The sequence below is a fragment of the Eptatretus burgeri genome, chromosome 15 (genome assembly GCF_056783735.1).
Source record: "Eptatretus burgeri isolate ZD-2024b chromosome 15, Ebu_testis_v1, whole genome shotgun sequence".
NCBI classification, from domain to species: domain Eukaryota; kingdom Metazoa; phylum Chordata; class Myxini; order Myxiniformes; family Myxinidae; genus Eptatretus; species Eptatretus burgeri.
The window spans coordinates 57,472,616-57,488,630 of record NC_140975.1 but is presented as its reverse complement, the minus strand read 5'-3'; the positions used below and the strand labels follow the sequence as shown (position 1 = coordinate 57,488,630).

Genomic DNA, 16,015 nt, shown 5'->3' with positions numbered 1-16,015 from the left:
GTGTGTGTGTGTGTGTGTGTGTGTGTGTGTGTGTGTGTGTGTGTGTGTGTGTGTGTGTGTGTGTGTGTGTGTGTGTGTGTGTGTGTGTGTGTGTGTGTGTGTGTGTGTGTGTTTCTGTTTCTGTTTCTGTTTCTGTTTCTGTTTCTGTTTCTGTTTCTGTTTCTCGACAACCTCTGGTCCGATCTAATTGAAACTTGCCAGGTACATTGCTGGGGTCCTGAGGATGTGCTTTTTCAAGGTTTGATATTAATCGGACAAGTGCTTCCCAAGTTATGGCCATTTATTTACCAAACCAATGGGAAGATACGTTGTTGCGTGGGCGTGGCCGATGGGGAAGGGAAGCTCAGCCGCGTTCCCCATTACGGGTTACAACGTACGGGCTTCCGGAGAGTGATGACTTCGTGTATTCTAATAATTTCTTGATTCATTATGCGCATTTATAGATAAACACAATGGTCCAAGTTGTGATCGTTTTCATATTAGACCGTGTATAAATTTCGCGAACATCAGAGTGCTGGTATGCTCCGAACCAGGAAGTAAATTTTTTCTCTCTCTTCTCTTCTCTTTTTGTTTTTCCTTGCCATGACATTTCGAAAAGGTAAAATACGTTGGCGCTAATTGAATAATTGGGTATTAAAAATAAATTGCGAATAATCGTAACTGCGAATAATATCTAACTTCCGGGTCACGCACGTACGGGCACGTGAGAGCGAAGAAACGGCCTGTGTGGTTTATTTATTTATTTATTTATTTATATATTTTTTACGGGCACGTACTAGTCTATCCATAATAGCAATCTCTGTGTGTCTGTGTGTGTCTGCGACCGCTGTTTCTCGACAACCACTGGTCCAATCTAATTGAAACTTGCCAGGTATATTGCTGGGGACCTGAGTATGTGCCTTTTCAAGGTTTGATATTAATCGGCCAAGTGGTTCCCAAGTTATGGCCATTTATTTACCAACCAATGACAGGACACGGTGCTATGACGTCACGATCGACGTCACAATTATTTATTTTTTGCACACACGCCACGCACGTACGGCCACACGAGAGCGAAGGAACAGCCTGTGTGGTTGTTGTTTCTGGCACGCACTAGTTTTATTTAAATCAAACTATGTACTTGAAACACTATGGAACACAAATAGCCTTTCTTACACGTTCAAAACCCTTCCGTTTAGCAGTACTTGGACAAAATATTACCACGTTTTACGTCATAATGACCAATCAAATTTGCCGCTCGTAAACCACGCCCATGTCTTCGTTTCTCAACACAGCACGGCATAAGGTGTTCCCTGAACTCTCCAGTTTTTATTGTTGTTTCATGGATTTCCTTGTTGGTGGCATCTCGAACCTTTCTTTGGGATGTGCCTGATCATTAATTACCCGGCGATCGACTCCCAAAGTTAAAGCTTCACATGATTGACCAACTCCATTCTTTCACACCTCTTGACGTCATCTTGCCTGTGGAGCTGAATGGATGGAAATCTCTCCCAAATAGCTTGATGGAGTACTGCTCTCCCCTCTGGGATGGCTCCCCTGCCTCACAAGTTGCCCAGCTTGATGCCATGGAAACCAAGGCCGTCAAGATAATTGGAAGCTCCTGCGATGAAGTTGAATCTCTAAGTCTATGATCACTTCGCCATCTCACTCACAGACAGGTCGATGGTTCCTCTGTCTTCTACCGCCTCATTTCTGGTGTTACACCCCCCCCCCACTCTTTCCGTGCTTTGTCCCCCCCCACCCCCCACAGGTTAGTGCAGGGCTCAGACGGTCCACTATCAACTCCCTTCTGGTGAAGCTACCTAAATCCAGGATCACTGCTCACCTCCACTCATTTGTTCCTCTTTTTTTTCCTCACCTGTGTAAATCAACTTCCACCTCCTCTTCAATATCATGCTTCCCTCCAGGTCTTCGAGACAACTGTTCACCACCATCTCGTATCATCCCCAATCCAGAACCATGATCATTTCTACCCTGGTTAACCCTACGCAAAACCTTTCTCCATCGAAGTACAGAATCAAGTTTCCCCTCCTGAGAGTTTTCTTCTTTATCCATCTTGTCCACCCCATGCATCCTCTCCTGCTCCACACTCCTCCCCACACCCAGTGTTTGTCCAAGTTTCCCTCTATCTTGGCCTTCTACACTGATGTTGGTCTCTTGGTTTCTCTCTCTCTCTCTCTCTCTCTCTCTCTCTCTCTCTCTCTCTCTCTCTCTCTCTCTCTCTCTCTCTCTCTCTCTCTCTCTCTCTCTCTCTCTCTCTCTCTCTCTCTCTCTCTCTGTCTCTCTGTCTCTCTGTCTCTCTGTCTCTCTGTCTCTCTGTCTCTCTGTCTCTCTCCTGTTCAGAGTGCTAGCTATTCCATGATCTCTGACTGTCCACAAAAAAATTGAATAATAATAACAAACAAGAATCTCGAGATTATGAGAGAAAGGTTCCTATGCTTTGTCTTCCCCAAATTCCGCAGGTTCATATTGCCATAAAGGAAGCTTTGGAGACAAATGGATAGCAGAATGTGCTGATAGTTAACCAGTCTTGTGATGGTGCTGCATTCAGGACCAACTGCAGCTGGGCCGAGATTCAAACCCAGGTGAGCGGCTGAGAGGAAAAAGTTGCGTGCGTACCTCCAGGTCGTCCTGTCTGCTCGAAAATTCAAATAAAAGGAATACAGGACTCTACTTTGGATTTCATCCTTCGTCCTCAATGGAAATGATGGCCAGATATGATAGCCTGTTCTATAATGTTGTAGAGTGTACAGTGTCGGCTGCAAAGCATAAGAAGCTCTTTACTTCATGACCTTCAGCTTTGAGAAAGTGTTCTGTTGATGCATCGGTTGTTATAGTAACCCCCTCAGAGTCACGTGCACATTTGGTTAAGTGTAATTAGCAACCCCTTTAGTTACGTGCACATTTGGGTAGGTGTAATTAGTAACCCCCTTAGTCACGTGCACATTTGGGTAAGTGTAATTAGTAACCACTTTAGTCGTGTGCACATTTGGGCAAGTGTAGTTAGTAACCCTCTCAGTCATGTGCACATTTGGGTAAGTGTAATTAGTAATCCCCTTAATTACATGCACATTTGGGTAAGTGTAATTAGTAACCCCATTAGTCACGTGCACATTTGGGTAAGTGTAATTAGTAACCCCCTTAATCACATGCACATTTGGGTAAGTGTAATTAGTAACCCCATTAGTCACGTGCACATTTGGGTAAGTGTAATTAGTAACCCCCTTAGTCACGTGCACATTTGGTTAAGTGTAATTAGTAACCCCGTTAGTCACATGCACATTTGGTTAAGTGTAATTAGTAACCCCCTTAGTCACGTGCACATTTGATTAAGTGTAATTAGTAACCCCGTTAGTCACGTGCACATTTGGTTAAGTGTAATTAGTAACCCCCTTAGTCAGTGCACATTTGGGTAAGTTTCGATGAGTGCGTTATTGGTTATAATATACTGTGTGTATATTTATATTATCTTGGTGTTCCTCGTGGAATAAATGTTTCCATCACACCGAGTTGTGCAGAAGTTTGAGTTCTTCCAACAACTCGTTAGGTTCCAATTTACCTGCATTTGAATCAATTAACCAGACAAAGGTCCTGATCTATGACCTGTCCAATTGTCACCGTTTTTTGGATAACTGAAGTTAAAAAAGAAATTAAATGAAAACAGAAAACAGATTGTCTTTTCACATACGTAGCTCACTGGGGAAGACCAAAACCAAATCATCAATATTTATTTAATGTCTGAAGACTTATCAGCAAGTTTCTTGTAAACTTCCTCATTGTAAACTTCCTTCAGCAAATCAAGTTTCACCGAGCAAATGAGAAGGGCTTCCAGATGGTCTCGACGGAGCAAAGATCTCCATCTACTCTTGACGAACGCAGTTTTGAGAACATTCTCTCTCATGAAACAACAGTGCATGGGACAGATGAGCATGCTTTTGAGGCACTTGCAAACAGTGTTGCAGCTGTTGCAATGATACCTGTATCCAATCAGCAGTTGCAGAATAGTGGATTGACAAACTACTGCTCCTCTTCATCATTGTCATCACTGTCACTGGTGCCATCAGGCTCAGGTGCAGAAATGTGAGTTAAACAGGTGTCGGTGCACATCCACAAAATGGCTGAATTCTTCTTTCAACTACGTCTTGGACAGTTCAGGAAGACATGGCATGGAAAATGCAGTCACGTCTGCAACACTATTGTACTTTTTGAAATCCAGACACCGGACTTCTTTTTGGCGAGTGCAGAATTTTTCTCATTGAACTGGAAATATATTTCTTGATTCAGTCGATCAATGACAGGTAGGTAAACATTTATTCTGAAGTTTTCAGCCCGGATCCATTATCGGGGTGTCCATTGTTTGTTCATAAAAGACGAGGCGTTTCTTTCGGGATATGGTACAAGTTGGCAATTTGTTTTGAAGTACAACATCAAAATTAGAATTCTCATCACAACATGCCAACAACATGCCACCAATTACCTTGAAACGAAACCACGGGTCGGAAAGTATTTGGTTATGGTGTTGCTATGTTTCAACACATTCTTCACAATGATGACGGTCAGTGACCGGTCACAATGATGACGGTAACACATCAGTGACCAGAAGTTTGGTCAGAAACTCGTCGCTCGAACTCTGTGTTGGCAGAACTATCAGATGTGGTACTTATCTCCCACAGACTAGCAATCTGAATGTCGTAGCTCGTTGGATTGTCACAGATCAATTCATTTGAAAGCTTTGAATGATGACCACCACCACGTTTTGCCCACCGTTAAGGCTTCCTTTGTTTCTTGGCCCCCTTTCAGTGTGCACCAACACATTTCTTTGACACATCCCTCCTTCATGAGTTTTTTTTTTATTTGGTATACATAGTCAAGGCTCGTGGAAGAGCTAGAACACAGAATTGATCAGGACACAACATAACAAAAGGAACAGCAGAAGGAGGAGGAACTGCCAACAGCAAGGTTGTGGGGTAGTGGGGGGGGGGGGATTAACAGGTGTAGAAAAGAATATGGTTTTGGATTGTGGATGATTTGAGATGGTGGTGAACAGCTATCTTGAAGACCTTGTGGGAAGGATTACATTGAAGGGAGTGTGGGAGTTGATTTCACAGGCGAGAAAAAAAGAGGAATAAATGCGTGGAGGTGAGCAGTGTTCCTGGATTTTGGGAGTTTCACGAGGCTGGATGGGTTTCCTCATGGACCGTGTGAGTCCTGCAGATACCTGGGCGGGACAAAGCATGGAGAGGGCAGAGGGTACAAGACCAGAAAGTAGGTGGAAGAAGACAGACTGACCTCCGTCCTGTCAGTGATGGTGAAGTGACAGAACCTTAGACTCAGCTTCATCGCAAGAGATTCCAATCATCTTGAAAGCCTTGGTTTCCATGGCATCAACCTGAGCAAGGTGTGAGGCAGGGGAATAGCCCAGAAGGGATGGTATAATGCAGTAAACCCTCCAATATAGTAGGGGGTTAGGTTCCTGGAAAATGGCGCAATAGTTAATACTGCGATCATGGAAACCAAGGGCCAATGGGAAGAGGGGGTTCGGTTCCTGGGCTTCTAGAATATGTCGAGGAAGATTGAGAGCAGCCAGAAATAACCACATTACAATTGAAATAAACATATATATCGTGTTGACATTAAAATAAACATGTAAATACAATAGATACAATGTAAATTAAACAAAAGCTCAAGACTTTTATTTTTTAATTTATTACAAAACAGCGAGGTGGATGAGAGTGAACATATTACGTCCTGTTTGTACTGTACTCTGCTGTAAAATAGAAAACACAAGACTTAGCTCAGAAATGATGATGCTGATAAAGGGGGGGGAGGGTGGAGGTTAGAAAGATGTGGATATAGAACTTGTCATGGCTGTTGGATCGTCGGGAGCACCACAAAGTTGCCTGCTGTGTTGCCACATCGAAGAGGGGTAAGACGATCCTGTTTGGACAGGAGGGTACGAGATGGCATCCTCTTCCAAAATAATCTCAGCTCTTCGGCGTTAAAAACCTGCTCCGACATATATCCCTTCGCCTCGATTCGTTCCATGAGCCATGGTTGAACTGGAGCTTTCGGTCCCGGGTGCCTCGTGAAAACTTTGGTAAATCCACAATCGGTTCTCCCGGACACCGGTCCACTCAGTCCGAGTAAATTCACAATGGGTTCTCCCGAACAACGGTCTACTCAAAGGCATTTTTTTTCTGTTTGGTCCTCGATCCAAACGCAAGGTGCTTTTTCCATCCTTTCAATATGAGGATCACGAGACTGGAATGAGCCTTTTGCGCTTTGCTAGCAGGAATACTTGAACAGATATTTTCCTCATGTGGACACACAGTTGATTAATTGATCTGGTAACGGCGGCCCACAGATGCTGCACTTGCACTTTTTTCTGAAGTATCTAACAGCTCAATTTTTTTCGCACAGTCATAACCTTTCTCAGCCTTTTGGCACGATTCATTTTGTTAATCATTTTACATTTTGGCGCCATTATCAACTGTCATGTGTCTACTAGATCTTGTAGATCTAGTATTACAGGATTTCCAAATGTCATTTCCCATTAGATGATGATTTATTATTAAATTTAGCTTCATTTCTGTCTGCTGGGCTGATTACTACAATTAACAGTGCGTGAGAAACAATAAAGGCTCGTAATGAGAGGTAATTGTACAAACGGACAGAAACAATGACTCCTCTTAGCTCAAAAACCGCGATTGGCCAAAATGAAATACCGCGATAACAAAATCGGAACACAAGTTTCCCGCGATTGGTAGAAACCCACGATATTAAAACCTGTGATATTGGAGGATTTACTGCATTCCATAAAGTTGCGGATAAAACCTTGTAGGTGGATAGGAGTTCAGGTGTGCCAAGGAATGACTTTGCATGGCGGAGGATGCCCAGTCTGGCTTTTCAGGCCAACTTTGTTTGCCCAAGAAAGTTAATGGCTGATCGTGAGACCCAGGAGTTTGGATGACTGAACTTTGGGAGGGATGGTGGGGTTGCCAAATGTGTGTGTGAGAGAGAGAGAGAGAGAGAGAGAGAGAGAGAGAGAGAGAGAGAGAGAGAGAGAGAGAGAGAGAGAGAGAGAGAGAGAGAGAGAGAGAGAGAGAGAGAGAGACAGACAGAGACAGAGAGAGAGAGAGACAGAGAGAGAGAGAGACAGAGACAGACAGAGACAGACAGAGACAGACAGAGACAGACAGAGACAGACAGAGACAGACAGAGACAGACAGAGACAGACAGAGACAGACAGAGACAGACAGAGACAGACAGAGACAGACAGACAGAGACAGACAGAGACAGACAGAGACAGACACAGACAGAGACAGACACAGACAGAGACAGACACAGACAGAGACAGACACAGACAGAGACAGACACAGACAGAGACAGACAGACAGAGACAGACAGAGACAGACAGAGACAGACAGAGACAGACAGAGACAGACAGAGACAGACAGAGACAGACAGAGACAGAGACAGAGACAGAGACAGAGAGAGAGAGAGATAGATAGATAGATCATGTTTTTTTAATTGGGGATGATGTGAGATGAGAGTGAACAGCTGTCTTGAAGACAGAGGGTGGAGTCATCAGCAAATATATCGTTGTGGGCTGGGGGTCGGTGGCGAGAATGACCACAAGGTGGGGAAAGCTTGCGTCGTCTCCCACTAAACTCCCTGGAATTGTAGGCCGTCGCTTGGATAACTCCGCGAGCCGGCGGGTCGTCTAACCGACCGTGGACGCCAATATCTCAACCGCGTAGCATAGGGTCTCTTTGTCTATAACCAATTTACCTAAATAACCACACGATTTCGACTAGCGGGGAAGCCACGCCCTTGGCACATCTTGCTCGAACCAGGTCACTCTACCGACTGTGGTAGAGTTCCAATTACCGACTACCAACTCCGGTTCGGGTGCAGCCAAGCGGAAACTGCCAAAGCCGTGCCGGCTGGAATGAACGGATTATCGGGTATAAAAACCCGGCTAAACTCAGATCCGAACCATGCTGGACCAATTCAAGAAAGGACGGAAACGGACTGGGAACATTTCTAACAATTTTTATTTACAGTAAATGAAGACACAAAGCAAGACTTAACGCGAATATGCAAGAAGTATTTACAATGATCCAAAAACACTTATTCAGTTCTACTTAAAGACGGGCCCACATGCAGACACACACACAAATGAAAAGAAAACCCAGAGTCTTTATTGGACCCTCACAGCCATGGAGAGAGACAAGCTGGGGGTTAGAGTTCGGTGGGTACCTGGCCGTCGAAGGGGAAGGAGTACTCTGCAATGCGGCACGTGCCAAAGGTCGTCGGTTTGGTCCCAGTCGCACGTGTGGGACTCGTGGCTCGTGGCGGAGCTCGCCTGGCGAATAGTCGGGGTCAAAACCAGCCAAGAACTCCTCGTAACAGCCACCGTGAACAACTGGTTCTTCAGCCACCGTGAACAACTGGTTCTTCAGCCACCGTGAACAAAACTGGCCCCTCGCAACCGCTGCTTGTAACCACTCCTCGTAACCACACAAGAACTCTCGTCCACAGAACTCCTCCTTTCACTACTCCACACAGCCCTCGCACTCCTCTTCCTTCCTCAAACGCGCCCCTCTCTTAAATATGAGAGGGAAAAAAGAATGCCTTCGTACGGGGCGGAGCTCCGTGAAGCACGCGCCAGTGTCCGCCTTGATTGGACAGGGTTCCACGGCATGCCTTTCCGGGGCGGGGCCTTGGCCCCTGCCGGGAAACCCCAGCCAGTCTTCCATGCAGGTTCATACTTGACGAGTAACAGTATCAATGTTGCACACACAGGCCGTCGTGCAAGAGTTACAACGTTTGTGGAAGGAACGTTAGTGGAAGCGGCAAGGAACGGCTGCAAGACCCTGCCTTGGCAAGTCAGAGTGCTTGTAGACAGCGGGTGGGTAGTGGATTGTGATGGGGAATGGAATGGTTGTTGTTTGTTCATTGGATGTAAAGATTTAATAACCTAACTAAAAAGAAATCGCAATGCACGCCTTTGATTCTCCCACTTGACAAAAGGAAGGGGATCTGACTACACACATACTTAACGACATAACTGACTTTCTGTATGTTGAATGCAAATGGTTTCCAGATCCGTAACAATATAAAAAGGATTTTCCAAATAGTCAGAGATCATTGATGATGATTAGGAATAGGACTGGGACAGAACACTGCCTTGAGGCACCACAGCCTTGACAGGGAGAGGAGATGAAAGGAATTCGTTGAGTGCCACATGTTTGCACCGAGAGTATAAGAAGTCAGGAAAGCCATGTGTGGAGTTGGCCTTGGATACCATAGGCAGACAGTTTGGAGAGTAAGGCAAGATGCCAGACTGTATCAAAAGCATGAGATATGTCTGGAGAGATGGCCCTGGTATCATGTCTGACATTGAGGGCCTCCATCCATTGTTGGGTGAGTCGAAGCAGCATGTCCATGGTGGAATGACCAGGTCAGAAACCAAATTGGTGATCTGAGGTGAGGTTGTTGGAGAAAAGGAATGATTTCATATCAACTGCGGTGATGGAGTCCATGACCTTCTTTGTTACCTGAAATGGCTCACAAAGCTTCTAAAAGAAGCTGAAACTACTTGCAAAAGTACCTGCTGAAAGCTGGGGTATGCTTCTGCACAATGAAGGAGTTGGAGGGAGAAACCGTATCTGGTTTCGGTGCTTCTGAATACCGATGGAAAGGTCAAACCTGGAGCTTATGAATGCACAGGATAAGTTTACAATCAATGAAATTTGCATTATGATATTTACTCTAAATCAAGTTGTGGGGGAGCCGTCAGGGCTGTTAAACATATATTCTTTGTTCGGTTATTTTCGCATCGACGCCTCACATCCACAGATATTTCTCGTTATTTTTAAATATTTCATTGAGTTCGATTTATATTCAGGAACACAATGATTATGGTTAACTATTTTGGAATTGCCACTTTCATTTAAATGATGTTAAAAAGACTATTTCACTTTCAGATTTCTCACCAGCAACTGCTAGGAGAACCGAGTCACTGAAAACGCTCATACAGCGCATGCGCGAAAGGCCTTGTTAGCATTCATACAACATTTTGAAAGTCCCGTATTATAAGATGTCATAAAACATGGATAATTAGAACGGCACTCGGTAGAGAACATACCTCCGCCAGGCTGAACAGTTTACATTTTGTATCCCACTGAGAGGCCGGATCTGAATCCGGACCGAACCAAAATCGAATCGGCTTGTTCTTTTCACCTAACCAACTCATCCACCTCGTTTTGTCATAACTCGTCCATAACTTTTTGATCTATCATGGTATACATAGTTTTTGATGCCTTCTCTCAATGGTGAAGAATCACTGAAAAAAATTATAAATTCTCGTATCCGGATCCAGATCTTCACCAAAATCAAATCACTTCTTCCTTATCACACTCCCAAACGTCTCCACCAAATTTCATCAAAATCCATCCACAGCATTTTGAGATATCCACTTCACGGACAAACAACCAGACAGACAGACAGAGAGGCAGACATCGGTGGCGGAGGTCATAAACATGGACAAGAGTAATGTAAAAGTGAACGAATATTTTTGACTATTTGATAGGGTCCATTGACCGTACAGGGGGTCAATATGGGTCCCATGTGCCATCATAGCCCAATGGCCAGTCTGCCATTGCTCGGACAACATATAATAACTTTTAGTTTTGTCGACAAACATTCTCAGATCAGATCCATATGCTTTGAATTAAATGCACCTGATGTTGTATTAATTACATCATATTTCAATGGGTCTTCAAAGGATCCTAACCAAGATGTAAAACAGTTGTTGAAGTGAAGAAATAAAAGTCTGAAAGGTAGGGTACGTGGCGAGCCCTTCTACCTCACTGGTCTGTCTCACCTTTACAGGCGTTTATGAACAGATTGTCCATTGTGCCAGTCACAATCTGATGATTGTACTGAAATGGTATTTTGGTGGTGTATGGTGGGATTATTTTCTTTTTAATTATTTACTGCGCTGTTAACTCTGAATTATTCATTAAATAATTTTTTTTTATAGGATACCATTTATAAAAGTAGCCATGTAAGTACAGTACATTGTATATATACATATCTCTATATATACATATATTAAATTATCATATACAAGGATTAAAAAAAAAAAATTTGTAAGGCACAGCATGTTGTTCAAGCAAGCGCAATTTTAAACCGAACACATGAAAGAAATGCTGTTTAAATGGTACATCCACCGAGCAGTACCTCTTTGCGCAGGATGGTGTTTGGTGTGGCAGGTGTTTTGCATGTTTTCTTGGCTGGGGGAGGTTAAAAAAAATAGGTGTGGTGGGGAGGACGTAAAAAGGGTTGTGGGGTGGAGGGTGCAGCTGCACCATTTGGTCATTGCTCTCACAAAACGTGTTATGAGTTGGGAATGCTGCCTGCATGGCACGTATTGTCCTGGGGGAGGGAAAAGATCACCCAGTTTTGGAAATTGGAGTATTGGGCATCATGTGGTCCACAATACTTAAATTTCCGAAATAGGTAAACCTGCTTTAGGCCAATCATGTCTCACCTCGATGCAGGTAGCAGTGGGCAATTTTGCCCATGAGCCCTGCAAAGCCCAACTGTTTAATTAAACTTTTATATTCCACAATGTTCTTTCAACATACTTAAACCTGCCAAAAGGTTAGAGTAGGCCTACTTATTCCATTTACAATTAAAATGTCTCTAAAGCTGTCCCAATTATAATTCTTCTTAATTACTACTTCTACTACTACTTATTTAATGGCCCCAATTATTCACACCTTCTTATGTGATCGCCAGGGGAAAGTTTATGGCATTATTCCCTACCCAGCTGGTGAGCTCGGACGTTCCATTGAAGGTGTCAGGAATGTGTAATTTGTTCAGGGTGCCAGCGAAGTAGCGTCCTCCTCTTCATGAAAGACACCATGGGGTGTTTGACATACACCAACAGCCAGTGCAGGAAGACTGATCCTCCCCGGGTAAGTGTCCTTTTGATGAATGGCGCACACAAAAGCAAAAGACCGGGGTGACAGTTTGTAGCTGGGTCGAGATTGGAGCCCAAACTCGACAGCTCAAAGGCGAGTTCTCCTGCTAGAACTGAGAACTGATAAAGGCCTCCTGAAATACGTCTGTGGTGATGACGTCACAAGTGGCAAAACTTAAAACAGAGATCATTACATTCAGCTGTTTTACTGAAAAATGGTGTTCTGCAACAAATTAATGATAATTATTGAGTTGGCAGCCTGTACTTTAACTTCCTTTAGTTAAAGGAAGTGGCAAATACGACATCATGTCTGACCATAATTGCATTGATTTTTGTTTACATTATTTTGTGGATGACTTAGAACATAAATTCTGCTCATCTACAATGTAATTTATTCATTTAAAAAGCGAGCTTCTCATTCACCTTCTCCCCATAAGGAAAGACTAATTTTGGAATACTGCATGCATATATATATATATATATATATATATATATATATATATATATATATATATATATATATATATATATATATATATATATATAAAGTTGAAAGTGTGTCTGTGTGTTTCTCTGTGACCTATGCACGCAAAAAGTACTGGACTAATCCTCACCAAACTTCACATGCTGACAGAACATGTACCTGGGAGTGTCCCGATGTAAAAGAATTGTACTTCCGACTTCCGGTTTCCGAATTATGACGTCATCACCTGATTTCGTAACGTTAATTTTTCAAGTTCAGCTGATTGACATGGGGCCAACGCCATATACAATATATTGTTACGTTTGAGGGGGGGTATGCATTCAAAGGGTAATTAGGATGTTCAATTAGGTATGCCATGCTGTTCGAGTTTACCAAGATCTCGATGTAATAAGTAGCAATTCAGTGGTGATAAGTTGTCTAGTAAATGTCCATTTCTTCAAGGGGGAAATGATAATTGTCACGTAATTAGATAGGGACACGGGTTTGGGTAAGTGTGTCTGCGTAAACCCTTTTAGTATTCCCTGGAGGCTTGCCGTGACATCACAGGACAGTGCTGCGGATGGCTCCGCCCCGTGATCACGATTGGCGGAAGGCGACGGCGGAAGGCCAATAAAACGGCTCGATTGGAAGTGACGAGGACTCGAGGATAAAAAGGTTCTGTTCGGGGAAAAGGGTGGGAGGAAGAAGATCGGTAAAGAAAAACTGTTTTGGTGGAGGCTGTTGTGCCGGGAGCGTGCTGTGTTGTTGCGCTGATTCGATCCTGGAGTCATCGTGTCTCGTGGCCTTGCTGTGCCTTGTGCCTCACCTCGGTTGGCTCTGGGGTTCTGCTGGCTCGGAGTACGGGGTCGAACGGCGGGCGGACCTGCCTCCCTCTCCTGCTCGCAACTTGGTGCCAGAACTGGCTCCCTGGCGGCTGTGAGCGGACTGGCGCCGACACCAGGAGGTCGACAGCACCACGGTGTCTCCTGCCCCTGACGAGCGCAACGCCAGCTCGTCCGACGCCAATCCAGGGACTGTTGCGCCCACACCACGGGCCAGCCTGACCACCAGGACCAGCTACGTTGTGTGTGTGTGTGTGTGTGTGTGTGTGTGTGTGTGTGTGTGTGTGTGTGTGTGTGTGTGTGTGTGTGTGTGTGTGTGTGTGTGTGTGTGTGTGTGTGTGTGTGTGTGTGTGTACCTGGCGCCTTAGAGGGTTTGAGATTTGTATTGTTTGTTTGTAATTGTTTGTGTTTTCCCCACGCCCGAACCCACACCACCATCCCGTCGAATCGCCCCGGATCCCTCCTCTTGCCGAGTCTTATTATTTCTGGTTAGAGAAATAAACATCATTAACTGAGTGAAAGCGACTCGTGCCACCTTCCTCGTCCCGTTTGTGGTAGAGCGATTAGAACCGCCATCTTTGGGTTGTAAAGGATAAACGGCCTCCATCGTTTCGGCTCATTCTACGTTTGCGGGACTGTTCAAGTCCCGTGGACGTCACAATATATAGCATATGATTTTAAGTTTTTGTTTGTCTGTTTGTCTGCATGCACTAATCTCCTGAAAGGTGAAAAGTAGGAGCTAACCAATGAAACAAAAAATGTCGGGATGGGCCCCGGGAAAGTTATAGGCTATGTGGCAACTGGCAAGGCCCCTCGGCCGGGGGGGGGGGAGGGGGGGTGTTTCCCCCTCACCAACCCCCTTAGCCTATGACTGCCATGGCCCAATAGGGAACTGATACTGTGCTCGCATCAGACATGTATATGGTAGAAGATGAAATTCATTCAAAAAGAACCCGGGCAGCGAGAACCCACCCCCCTTGCATCCACTTGGACCCCGATTTTTCTAATGTCATTAACAAAAATTGATATTACATGATGAAGGTTGTAGTCAAGATTCATCAGAATTGTGTCATTTCAGAGAAGAAAGGAAATACCTCTTTAGGGAGGTAACCCCCCACCCCATAAAATCCCTCCGTAGACCCCCTTCGCCCCCAGTTTTTATTTTTTATGCCGCGAAAAAACTTTGGTACATCACGGGTGATGAAGGTTGTGGTCAAGTTTCATCTGAATGGCTTGTGTAGTTTTTGAGAAGTAAGCAAATACCAATTTTGGTATTTTATGCCATGAACAAACTTCGGTACATACATGGTGATGGACGTTGTGGTAAAGTTTCATCGAAATCGTGTATGTGTACTTTCAGAGAAGAAGTTGCAAGTACTTGTGGACGGACAGATGGACGGACGACGCACCATCCCATTAAGCTTCCTGGAACTAAGTTCCAGGTGAGCTAAAAATCAGTGCATCCCAATAATATACCTGCTGAGATGAGAATGGGGCAGCAGCCTGATGGAGATCAACCAAGTGCACAGAGTGGTGACTTTAGGATTGGTTGAGTACGTGAAAGGTTTGACAGACTAACAAATCCAATTTGTACGCACACATGAAGACAGCAAGCCAGAAAAGTATCTCAATGAGCAACTCACCTTGCATAAAATTTACAAAGACAGGTGCAAATAGAAGATGTCACACGTGAAACTAAAACGGCAACGAATACAGCTCTAACAATTACAAAAAAGACAAAAGAAAAATACAAAACAAAATATTGTTACGGATTTCAGAATCCGATCAACATCCACGAATGCATACCAACATCCAGGTCCTCATACAGTTATTTCCTTAAATGCATGTCCAGAATAGACCCATCCCCATGTCTGGTGGGATTCAAAATGTGATGCGTTGAGAAGGGTAAAGAATAGAGCCCCTCTCTTATGGAAAGCGTTTTCTCTTGATGACGGACACATTCATGCACGCGAGATACCCGTTTCTTTCACGGACACCGAGACCCGCTTTTTTCCTTCGACGTTCGACACCCCGTTCCGCAGCTCTACCGACGCTAACTGGACCCTTTTCATATGGGGCTGAATAATGAGGTGATAATTGTTGTTGACGTTTTATGAGCGCTTCACGTTTTTGCTCGGTAATTCTGACAAATGGCTGCTTTTTGCCGTTCGCCCAGCACAACAGACATGGCATCGTAAGCAAGGAATAATTGTGGGATGTGCGGGTTGTCACGGCAACAATGCACAAGTGGGGCGGGGTGAATTTGGGGGGAGTCTGTGCCGCTGAGACAGGCCGCCTATAAAAAGAGGGAGAGGTCCGTTCTTGGGGCGGCGGCACGTGCAGGTTGGTTGTCATTGCAGTCAGACGGACGCTTCATCAGTTCCAGTCAGATGGACACTTCATCAGTTCCAGTCAGACGGCTGCTTCGTCGGTTCCAGTCAGACGGCTGCTTCGTCGGTTCCAGTCAGACGGCTGCTCTTGGCGTACCTGTTTCTTGGGGGTGACGTCGACTGGCGTTCAAGCCTGTTGGCGAGTGGGTGAGCGAGACGGTTTCTTCCCCCCCCCCCCCCCGAATGATCTGCTGGGTACCCTTGTCTGTGTTTAGTTGTTAAGTAAGTAAATCCCCGATAAAACTAGGTTCCCACTATCACGATGCATGGCACGATTGAAATTGTGGTCTTAATCGTGGACTAATCGTGGTGATCCTATCAGATC

The 16,015-nt window shown here is 44.7% G+C and overlaps 1 long non-coding RNA gene across 5 annotated transcripts in view; it reads left to right on the top strand.

Annotated features, from left to right (window-relative positions):
• LOC147012253 (uncharacterized) overlaps window positions 1-16,015 on the top strand; it is a 61,567-nt gene that overhangs the window by 891 nt on the left and 44,661 nt on the right. For 2 of the 5 annotated variants that reach the window (XR_015051535.1, XR_015051533.1), the window contains exons 2-3: window positions 2,463-2,585; window positions 14,661-14,742. The exons of 1 other annotated variant lie outside the window; for it this stretch is intronic. This is a non-coding gene — a long non-coding RNA (uncharacterized LOC147012253). The remainder of the gene's footprint in view (window positions 1-2,462; window positions 2,586-14,660; window positions 14,743-16,015) is intronic. 2 more of the 5 variants (XR_015051534.1, XR_015051532.1) reach the window with 1 other exon arrangement.